Source organism: Mytilus californianus, unplaced genomic scaffold (genome assembly GCF_021869535.1).
Source record: "Mytilus californianus isolate M0D057914Y unplaced genomic scaffold, xbMytCali1.0.p SCAF_1, whole genome shotgun sequence".
Classification (NCBI taxonomy): Eukaryota; Metazoa; Mollusca; class Bivalvia; order Mytilida; family Mytilidae; genus Mytilus; species Mytilus californianus.
In genome coordinates this window covers 69,644,227-69,656,431 of record NW_026262581.1, presented here as the reverse complement: position 1 = coordinate 69,656,431, position 12,205 = coordinate 69,644,227, and positions in this window count along the sequence as shown.

The following is a 12,205-nucleotide window of genomic DNA, read 5'->3' as shown; positions in this document are numbered from 1 at the left end:
TGATTACAAAACAAAATAGTTTTTTTTATACTTTGTATTGGTAATTGATAAAAAGTCAAAGAACAAGTGGACTATTTATCTGCGTTGAATGACCACTAATAACCCCTTATGTCACGCGCTCCTATATGACGTCATTTCTAAATGTAAACAATGAGCATGATCAATGAAGGAGTTCCCGTCATGGAGAAGAAAATGGACAATTCATTGAAAAGTACGCTCTATTATCTAAATTTTAATATACCAGAAGCAAAACAGAATATTAGCACATTACGGTAAGTAAACCTACCGTTATTGCATAAAAAAATCAAGAATCAAGAAGCCCCCCCCAAAAAAAAATAGCCTTGCAAGATGTCATAAGTATTTGGACTACCCCCATCCCCTTGAAAGCATTTACTCAGTGATTTAGAGAAAAAAGTGAATGGGAAATACGATTAGGTGTACATCCACAGTGATGTCTCCTTGCATTAGTTACAGAGTGCGGATTTAGGGGGTGCTTTGTGGGGGAAATTTGGTTGATTATTGAGGGAAGCATGACTGGAGCGGTCCATCTCTAAGGCAGTCAGTGCCCACCCCTATCCCCCCTTATTAAACTTCTGGATCTGCTACTGAGTTAAGTCTCCCGGCTTTTTTTAAAATTGAAATTCAGCCCCTATCCAGATTTTCAAAATGCATGACCAATGCCCTTCAGTTAACCCATTCAGTTCTTATTCTAAAAAAATATTAGGGAAACAACTGTCCCAGGTAAGGACAAGGGATGAGCGCTCATATGTTAAAAGCGGCCACACTAGTCTTTATGTGCCTGTCTGCTGTCAGGAGCCTGTAGTTGAAGTTGTCATTGGTTCATGTATGTCGTATTTTTTTTTCGTAAATTGTTTTGCTATAAATTAGGTCGTTAGTTTTCTCAATTGCATTGTTTCTTATTTTTCATGTTGGGGCATTTTATCATCTGACTATACGGTATTGGTTTTTCTCATTGTTGAAGTCTGTACGGCCTATACTTGCTTACATCCACTTCATTTGGACTTTGGTGGATAGTTGTCTCATATACAATCATCCCACATCTCCTTATATTTACAAGGAGGTTGTATGATGTTCTCCTTGTTTGGGAAAACTGTACATTTGTCACATGATCATGCAGCATTCTGTGGTGTGTGTATGTAAGAAGATGTTACTGTAACAGGGTAATTTATGAAAAACAATCAACAAAATCGAAAGACAGACAGAAAACTTTTGAAATTTAGTGAGCAATAAAAAACAAAAAAGAAGGTAATTCAAACAAATTAAACATACATTTATTGCGAAAGGATCTTAAGGTAGATAGGGTGTCTTCCTCCATCTTGGATTTTGAAATACCAGAAAATAATCGGTCTAGATCTTTAATAAAATGTGCAAATTTTGAGAGTAGTGGGTAATGTGTTAGAATTTTCATTTTAATATAGAAAATGACATGTTTTATAATATTTATGGTTGTATTGTATCAAAATAATGTGAACTACCATTTATGGTAATATGACGTTGGTTGATATCTGCGTGTAATGTAACATGGTCTGCTTACTGTTCTTTTCCCTCAGACTCTCAACAGACGAACTACATCTTTGAGAGCTGGTTCTGATTTTTACATGTTCGGGGGAAACTAGCTTAGAAAAATGCCTTTGATGGTGTATGGCATTGCTGCCGATGTAAAGGCAGACTGGGCGTTGTTGCCAATATAGAGGCAGGCCGGGCGTTGTTGCCGATGTAGAGGCAGGCCGGGAACAACAACAGGAAAGAAAACCAAACTAGAATATCAAGAAACTCGCTATTAATTTAATAAAGAAAACATTGAAATAATTACAATATAATTTCAAAGTACACATTTTGAAGTCACAATAAGTTGAAAATAATGATAAAAATACTACAAACAATTCAAGTTAAATACCAAATAATAACAATGATAATTACTGTTAAAATAAACCTCTGAATTAAAATATTAGTTACTTATAAACTTTATTTATTTTTCAAACTTAATTTAAAAGAAAAATAATGTTAAATCTAAATTATTTTCAAAACCAAGAGACTCACCTAGAATATCAAGAAACTCGCTATTAATTGTATAGCGGCTTGATCAGTTTATATACTAAGTTTTGAATGTTTTAGTAATCCTTAACTGACTATAACAAACAAAAGAATTGATGATTTATGAGTTATCAATAAAATTTAGAATGGTCAAATATAGTTATGGTCTAAGATTAGGTCGAAATTACACGTCACATAAAACTGGTTTTTCTTTCATCTCTTCAATTTCTTATTCTAAAATTGCCAATTTATGTTTCGAATATATTTATTACCATTTCCCTAATTATAATATAAAACAATTACAACGTAAATCCATATAACATAATATAAAATAACATTATAAATATTAATCCGGATCTTAATTAAAAGTAATTATGGAACTAGTGTGTGCTTTATAGCTTAACACCAATAAAGCTGCTGATGTGAGTTGACCGTTGTCTGAACTTTTAAGATGTTTTATTAACTTTCCTGGACATATAATCGAAGGTCCATTTGGCCACAGCTGAAGTTTAATTGCACAGATACGTTCAATAGTTTGTTAAAGTATTTATTTGACATGTTTGAAATCTCCTACGCTTTGAAAATGTAGAACAGTTAAACAATAATTTTGTATAAAATAGTTTACAGAGTAGAACTTACATACATTAACTAATAAACTATATGAAATAAAATAAACTGCATTTTTCTATTACAATAATATAAAACGTGATAAACATAAAATCGAAGGAATAATTGTAACGTCATCTATATCCAAAATTTATGTCAAATATCTGTCACAATATATCACTCTCCTTAGAAATTTTGGACTCCAAAATTAAATAAATTAAAAAAAAATATTTTAAAGAAATCGCATACAATGTTATGTTTACTATATTAATCTGAAAATGGATTTATAACTTTTAATTATTAACGTAAATAAATAATAAATATCCATATTAAACCTCAAAACAATATAGAAGACAAGCAATTGAGAAGATTGCGATGCAAAAAAAAAAAAAGTATTATAGTATTTTGTTTTTGATTTTAAAGTAAGCGATAAAAAAACTTGAACTAATTTTTTTTTTTTTTTTTAAATATTTTTTCTCTTTTTTTTTTCTTTTTTTTCTTTTCATTTTTGAGACTGCATGTTAATCATACTGTTTAATTGGTGGTTTTATTGTAATTCTTTATAAATCAATTGATGTCTATGATGTTACAATATTTTGGTATTAATTTTAAATCTTGTTCTTGAAAGTTTGTTACCCGCATGCTTACAATTGAACGTTTATTTTTACAGTTAATGAAATTTAATTAAAAATATATGCAAAGTGTTTTAAACAAAATGTTGCAAAAATATATGAAATATGAAAAGACTAGAATAAAACTTTAACAGAATTTGACTTGCTTACTTCAGTCTCTAAGTTACTGTTTAATCGTTTTTATGGCGTTCCTGCTTCTGAGGTTACCCATTATATTAAATATTTGTGGCGTCCCTGCTCCTGAGGTAGCCCTTTCGTATATTTTTGTTTTATGGCGTTCCTGCTCCTGAGGTAACCCATTATGTCAATTATGTGTGGCGTCCCTGCTATTCAGGTAGCCTGTACAATATGCTTGCCTATATATGTATATGTTAAATTGTTATAACTTTGTACCGGTATTAGATTATCCAACAGTAAACGGCAACAAGAATCTGACTAACTTGTTCCTAATAGGTAACTTACAAACAAGGATATTTACTTTATGTAACCCTTAATGAAGTTGAACCTAATCTTAAAGATGACTGATTGCAAATGATAATATTGACAAGCGTTTGAAATACAAACAAAGTTCTAATTAACATCATTCTGAAAAGTTATTCAATGGATGATTTAAATGAATAAAATTTTACAACATTTTATCAATAAATAATTTTATAACTTATTTTAATAGTGTTTTAGTTAACTTTTGCTTAAAAATTGACAGACATGAAACGCAATACGATTTGTGAAATGAAAATGAACATTTTGTTTCATAGCTGAAAATTTAAAATTTTTGATTTTAAAAATAAGCTTTTGATGTACTCACAGTTTCATGAAAATATATGTTTACAATTAAAATACACAACAATAATAACTTTAGAGTTCTTAATGTCACCGATGTCGATAACAGCTCCCGGCTCTTTGAAAATAATGCATTACAGTGTTCTTGGATACAGAGTTCTTCTTTATGGTTGGTATCGATGTACAATTGTGTATTTTGATAAAGTCACAAATAAATCATTAACTGGAAACAAATGTAAAATTGAATAGTCCGAAAGGTACAAAAACAATGTTCAACTGTAAATATTCCGGTTCGAATTGTCGAAACACTGTCTTAGTCTCTGGCATGCTGTAAGGTCTGGATGCCGATGTTTGGTGTCAGCTTTTAAATTTCGTCCACAAATTATTGTAATAGTTCCTCCACCATATATTATAACAAAAAGTAGGTTGATATTCGTGTATCTGTCACAATAGTTGTATTTTACAAAAAAACAGAATACTTTTGTTTGATTAAATTTTTTCCAAATTTGCCACATAAGGGGAGGCAACTCAAATGTAAGGACAGATAATTCAGATAAAGTTACTTTTACAATAGAATGTGTTAGGAATTTACCTATTTTATTATGTAGCAAGAAAACGGGTCCCGTGACCCCATTTTTTCTTTTTCTTATCTGAAAGTATATTAGAGCTATCTTCTCATATTTTATCTTGAAATTCTATGGTGTAGTTTTCGTTTTTATGGCAGAAAATTGCGTTTTCCATGCATAATCTATACAAAATCTTTCAATTTTGCACAACCTGTAGCGTGAAAATAAGCCCCGTGACCCATTCTTTTTAGTATTTTTTTTAAAAAAGCATGACATAAACTACATTTTGACAAATTATAAAAATATTCTATGGATTATAATTTAGACACCCCATCTACCTTAACAGCACATTTCAAGAGTGTTCAAATTGGAAAAATGAATGTTATTAAGGAAATGACATATTTCATTGATCTTCAATCAGATGCATGGCAAAAAAAAACTTTCAAGGGAACGACTTCAATTCAACCACGAAGTTCAATAAATTCTAAAATCAGTAATTGTGATAATATTAAAGTTATGAAGTGTATAATATTTACATAATTTTTTTTATATATATTTATGTATATAATATGTAGTTTCCATTTCTCGTTTCAGAATTTTTCAAACAGTGGCTATACCTTTCATGTAACTATTTATGTGTTGCTTATGAATTGAATTGTAACACTTCTTAGTGACTCGATAGGTTAAACCAATGCCTTCCTAGAAAACTACGACACCAATGAACAGCACCTGACCTTTTACTGTTCCTGCTAATAAAGTAAAAATGGCTTCACTAGAAAAGGACGACACCTAGAAAAAGCATCAATTCTTTGGCTTTCCTGATTGAAGGATTTATTTTCATAACTCCAGTGTATATGCCAGTATACCCAATTTTTACCATAGTATAATACTATAAATTCACTGTAATTTTCATATCTGAGCCAGTCCAGGATGATATCGACTTATGATATGCAGTCAAGACAGATCATTGCAAATTGTTTAAATTACCGATAATTAAAATACATGCATGTTTGGCATAAATCTTTTTACAGCAAATTGTATACAGACATCCCCCCTAAAAGCATTTAAAAAAATACCAAACAAGAACTTTGTCATACAGCATGTTGACAGGCAGAGATGCAAACACAATGACTTAAAAACTTTGCTATATCGCTATCTATTTTATACATATTGTTCAGCTTGCTAAATATCTAATAAGTTCCACCAAATATGCAGAAATTTTAGACTGGAGGCAAACCCTACACAATTACACAAGCTCTTTGAACACCAGCTTGGTTTGACAATACTAAAATGTATGTAAAACTATAATTCAATAGAACATAGGTGGGTATACAGGCAATCAAATCTTGTATATATCCAAGTAAAAAAAATAAGCGTTCACCGTACACCAGTAATGTATGCAGGAATACCGTGAACTGAAAATGTCAAACAAATATGCAAACTTTCACGTTCAAATGTGTATAGGACTATATATATATATATATTTATTCAAGATAAAAGGCATGAATTTGACAGAATACAGATACATTAAATTACAATGACACGGATATAGCACTAGACATAGACACTAAAATGATTTACATGTTTACTAAAATTCAAAAAATAAAATTATGAAAATTGTCATGATATTTTGATAATATGAATAGACTAGATTAAAAAAATGAGTGAAATTTAAGTTGACTAGATTTTCACTGTAGCCTAATACCTTAGGATGACCCACAAAAGTTATTGAAACTTATTTCCAGTGGGGTCCTTTTATAGGTCGGTATGCCGACAAGCAAACCTATGAATTCCATTTTTTCACAAGAGTTTATTACAAAGCGGGTTGAAATACAGGTATAAACCCCTGAGTGTTGCAGTTAAGAATTGAGAGCTTTCTTTCAAATTCAAACGAATTTGAAGGCTATACATAAGTCATCCCTTACATCCATGTAATTCGGACCTTGATGGAGATATGTCTCTTTCACAATCATACACATCTCCTTATTTTTGATGGGGGGTTGGTTATGCAGACATAAGTAAATAAGAAATGTTACTACACAGTAAATGCTTAGCATTCAGGCATACAGACTTGCCACTACAAACATGTATCCAGAATAAGATTTAAGAATCCATGCAGGCATACCTGGCTGAAAAATGCCAAAATAAATAATAATTTATGTCTACATACACCAGGTTCGTATGCAGGCATACAGACCTAAACTATGCCAAAATAAATATTGTGAAGATACTAAATACACCAGATTTGTATGCAGGCATACAGACCTGACAAATACTAGTATACGCAGAGAGTGACAGTTTAGCATACGCCAGGTCGGTATGCAGGCATACAGATCTGACAAATACTAGTATACGCATACAGTGAGAGTTTAGCATACACCAGGTCAGTATGCTGGCATACAGACCTGACAAATACTAGTATACACATACAGTGAGAGTTTAGCATACATCAGGTCGGTATGCTGGCATACAGACCTGACAAATACTAGTATATGCATAGAGTGAAAGTTTAGCATACACCAGGTCGGTATGCTGGCATACCGACCTGACAAATTCTAGTATACACATAGAGTGAGAGTTTAGCATACACCAGGTCGGTATGCTGGCATACATACCTGACAAATACAAGTAAGAGAAAAAAGACTGAATTTAGCATACTATTCATTGAAACATCTGAAATAAAGATGGGTAAATGCTATGTTATGTATATATTGCAAAAATGGCATAAAAGTACAACAAAAATGCAGAATGAGTAATTTTTTAAGGTTTAATTGCTTCAACTATTTCTTGGGTGTTGAAATAGTTCATTCTAGCATCCTATGAATAAGGCTAATGCTAAAATGATGAAGTTTTGGATTCGCATTAACAAAAAAAGACCAAAAATTTTGCCAAAAAATGACAGACAAATATAAATAATGCTATACAGTGACTTTTTAACGCAAAATATATCAATCATGCCAAAAGATGTAGCTTTTTCACACAAAAATGAGTTAAATGGCATATGAGAATTTCTAATTTTAGATGAGAACGTGTTCTTGCTAAGTTGCATTATAAAAAAGGACTCAAATGTGTACGACGTTCATCTTTTACTTGATATGGTTCTTTTTTATAAAATTATTATATTTTTGAATTTCTTGAGAGAAAAAAACTCTCGGCTGAAGGAAAGTGAAAAAAAAGTTTGTTTAAACTATAACTTACATTAACTTGTATATGGTCATTTAAGTTTCTAATCTGTTTAATTCTGCTACCTCTTCTAAATGCAAAATCTACTACTTCTTTCTTGAAACGTCGTACAAGTCAGATTCAAACAAAGGTAACAAAAAACAGGCCGGAAACAAACTGCCGTATAGTTTTTCTGCACTTGTAGTCAGGTCAAGGTCCTCGGCTATCGCCTCGGACCTTCTCCTGACTATACTCGTGCAGAAAAACTATCCGGCAACGCTTGTTACCGGCCTGTTTCTTTGTTACCTTTGTATTGTATCTAATACATACATTGTATTACGTACCACCAACTGCTAATTATCACTGACTTCATCTTAATTGTCTTGAATAGCACGATATGATGGAGTAGGAATTGCTTACCCCCTGGTTGATATTTGGGGATGTTTCGTGTTCGTTTTTGGAATTTATTCTGTGTATTATTGTCAGTATTTTTTTGTCATCGACTTGCGACCTTTTATGCCCCACATATTTTGTTTATTCTTATGTTTGCCTTTGTTGTAAAGTTGAACATTATTGTATGGCTCATTTAATGCAATAACAAAACCAAATATCTATTTCTTTAGTAGAGATTTACGGAAAGTCTCGGTACAGACTGTTGACACTGACTTTGACAGGTAAAATGAAAGGGGTCGTCTCAAATGTGAATTTTACGGCGCACTTGATTCATAAGGTATTTTTGTGCAAATAAAACCAGCACAAAACCAATTTATTGCTCCGCCGGTAATACGCACCAAAATTTTAATTCAGAGTTTTCTTTAAAAAAAAAACAGCACAATTGAATCAGGTGAATCGTCAAGCTCATAGACATGATATATGACGCCAGATAAGTGCTTTTGAATGATTTTCTGCAACTACAATAGTGTATAAATTTAACAAAAATTCGGGGTTTCTGATAGAAATATTTCCCGTTCCACAGATACGCAAATAAAGGGAAGTTTAGTTAACCAGCGGAGAAAGGAGGACAGATAATCAGTGCTGATAAAAATTGTGCCAACCCGGCAATTATTCTAAGAGGCTATGTGGCCATTTTGACAACCTTCATGGGCCATCGGACACAATTTGGGAAAATGGCAACCTAAAGGAATGTCTATCAAGTGTAACAGGAGGGTCGGGCAGCTTAACGTCACCAAACCCTGCTGACTACTAAAATGTCTGATATTGCTACAAACTCAGCGGCAGACTGACAGACTGACAGACGAACGACGGATGCGACAAGTGATGTACTTTTGTGTTATGTTGCAATCAGACTGGTTCTTCCTTGTTGTACTGAGACGTATGATATTGGCAATGAGACTCTAATTTCAATCAGTTTTACATATTTTATTATCACAATGTGAAATATAACAAGTGTAAAAACAAATGTAACAGTTTACAGTATAAAAATAGATCTGAATAAATATTCAACAGTAATCTCAAAATGTATGTTTAGTAGTAAACACAGGTAGTACTGGCAAGGACTACAGCATTCACGACCTATCGGATAATCAACCGCGAGAACACACTGTGGTAGTTAGCGAAAGTTAAATATTAAGCTACATTTTAAACGGTTTCCTAAAGTTTTAAAGTGAAATTAAAAACCTAAAATTGCTTGAAACTTGTTCAATAGAGTGAAAAGTCTACATTTTAGAGACTTATTTAAATAGAGACTTCATTTAATGGTCGGATTAATGATAAATCCAAGTAGTAATAAAGGAATAGCGGATTATTGATAAATCCAGGTGGTCTTATTACCTTTAGACAGTAAAGTATTCGACAAATTAACTAAGAGACACATTTACTATAAGAAGGAAAACATAATATATTCCATATGCGGTATAAAACCGTATTTCAATCTACAAAATATCATCAAAATCTATTATAAAGATATAAATACTACTTAAATTTCTTACATAAACAACTTATTTAACTAAATGACATGCTTTATTTAGAAATTTCTACACAACACACAAAATTATTAATCACCTTGTAAATCCGGCATAATCTTGGTGTAATTCATAATAATTGAAAATCTACCCCTAACAAATAACCAATGAAAAACTTCGTATATTTAACTGCTATAGTGAAAGGAAAATGTCAACAAAGAAGCATGGGAATTTTATATCAAAAAGATCTAAAGAATTACGAGCGAAAACAGGTAAAATTAAGCACCAAAATGTATGAAATTAAAAATCAAAATGTGTGCAATAACCACATCCGCCACACAAGTTTGGTTTCAGGAATGGCCCGGGCTTATCAGTTTTTGACGATAATCTGTTATTAACCAAATCAGGTTAGGGTTCATCCATAATTGTCAACCATTTTCCAAAGTGTACAAAAAATACACTTTTTCAGACTCCCCACCCTCCCTCAAAAAGTGTACATCAACCATTTTCAGATTTCAAGACAAGAATCAATCATTCTTAATACCAAATCATTATAAGTGAGTCAGTTCTATTTGGTCTAGAATTATTCTGTAGAATACTTATCCATCTGGAAGAATTCACCTGACTTTGATCTCTTCATGGACCATGATTCCATGATAAGTTTGTGTTATAAGGGCAGTTTCTGAATTATAAGAAAATAGTCATGTTTGTGTTACAGTAAGTAATATGTCATCTGCATAATGTCTATTGGATAATTGAAAGGAGTACATCTCCGCCGTATATGATTCGTTTGACCTTAAATTTGTTTGCATATTTTATTGAATGATGAATTTAAAGTTTTCAAAATTACAGCAGACTCAGTCATAAATCAAAATATGTGTCGTAGAGAATCATTGTATTTAAAATTGAGTGTTCTGTCCATCTGCCATTTGGCGCATAGCTTATGTTGAGGTAACCGAGACAGTTGTCTCGGTAAAAAAAAAATATACAAAAAACATAAAAAATTAAAAAAAACTATTCTTTATAATCTTTTAAACAATTTTCACAAAATACAGCAGACTCGCTACTAAACGCTAATATACTGACTTGCATTGTATTGTCTTGTTGCCGCTATTGATTCATACCCTTTGCGAGTTCAAGACTCATGGAAACATTTCCCTCCTCTAATTGGAAATCCCGATCCCTTTGCGGTAGTTTTCACCAATCATAAAATGGTTAAGTCAAAGAAATCGACGCAATTGAACCTATCAAATTTATATCATACTACCCCAATTAAAACCAGTAGAACCAGATTTTGTAAAATCACTGTTTTTGTTATATTTGCAATATTTCACAAAGGGATTTTGTTATCTCAAAATAAATGTTTGTCCATTTTACCACTGTGACAATGATCCATCTCACTAGCCTTCCCCGATCGAATCACTAATGGCTTCATCGCGGTAATAAAAAAATACCGAACCCTGCGGAAACGAAAAACTTCCGGAAACAAAAAAAAAGCGTACGGTAGAAATGTTGATTTTTTAATCCCCTACCCCAAGTGTACGTTTTGTACACTTTGGAAAATAGTTGACAATTATGGATGACCCCTTATGGTAGCCAGGTTTATAAATTTGTCGAAATAATCCTTTGAAATTTTGGCGGAGGATCATTCCAGAAACATTTCTAACATCTAATTTCATACCTAAATTTCGTAGTTTTTGACGAGAAGTCGACCGCTCAAAGGCTTTGATGACCATTTTAAAAATTAGATAGGGCTGTCAGATATAAATTTTGTAGTGAACTAGATAAAGAGCATTCCTATGTTGGTCATTTTAAAAAAAATGTCGAAATTGCAAAATTGAATAAAAGTTACTATTTTTAACCATCCTCTTTATGTTGTCTATCCTGTTACTTAAACTATAGTAAGAGAATAGGCAGTAACAATATCGACAATTTTCTATATTTATTTGATGCTGTTGTGAAATAACTATACTCCATTTGTCTCAGTGATAATGTTATTTTAATTTATCTCATATAAATGGATCTAAATCGTGTTTATTATTAATTTAAAGACTCATAAATGCTACAATTTTTCCTTAAAACACTGACAACTACGTTTTTCATTAAAAATTACAAATTTTAGCATAGGTGTACTGAATTTTATTTTAAATAACCCATACACTAAGTTTGGTTCAAATACTTTTTAAGCCCGAAAAGACAACGGACAACAACGAATGCCTAGTGATCATGACAATAACACGCATACCTTTGACCCAATGAGCTAACAAAAGAGGGAAACGATTCGTGAAATTGTATTTAACAGTTTATTGTTTTTTTCTAACAGCTATTTGCAACTTGAACCTTAAAATGCTAATCGTTTACTGCATTTTTTAAAATTTTGAGACGATCCCCTTCATTTCTCCTGTCGAAGAAGTTGTAAACAATCGATACCGAGACTTTCTGTAAATCTCTAATTTCTGGAGTTGGAACAGTGAGGAAAACA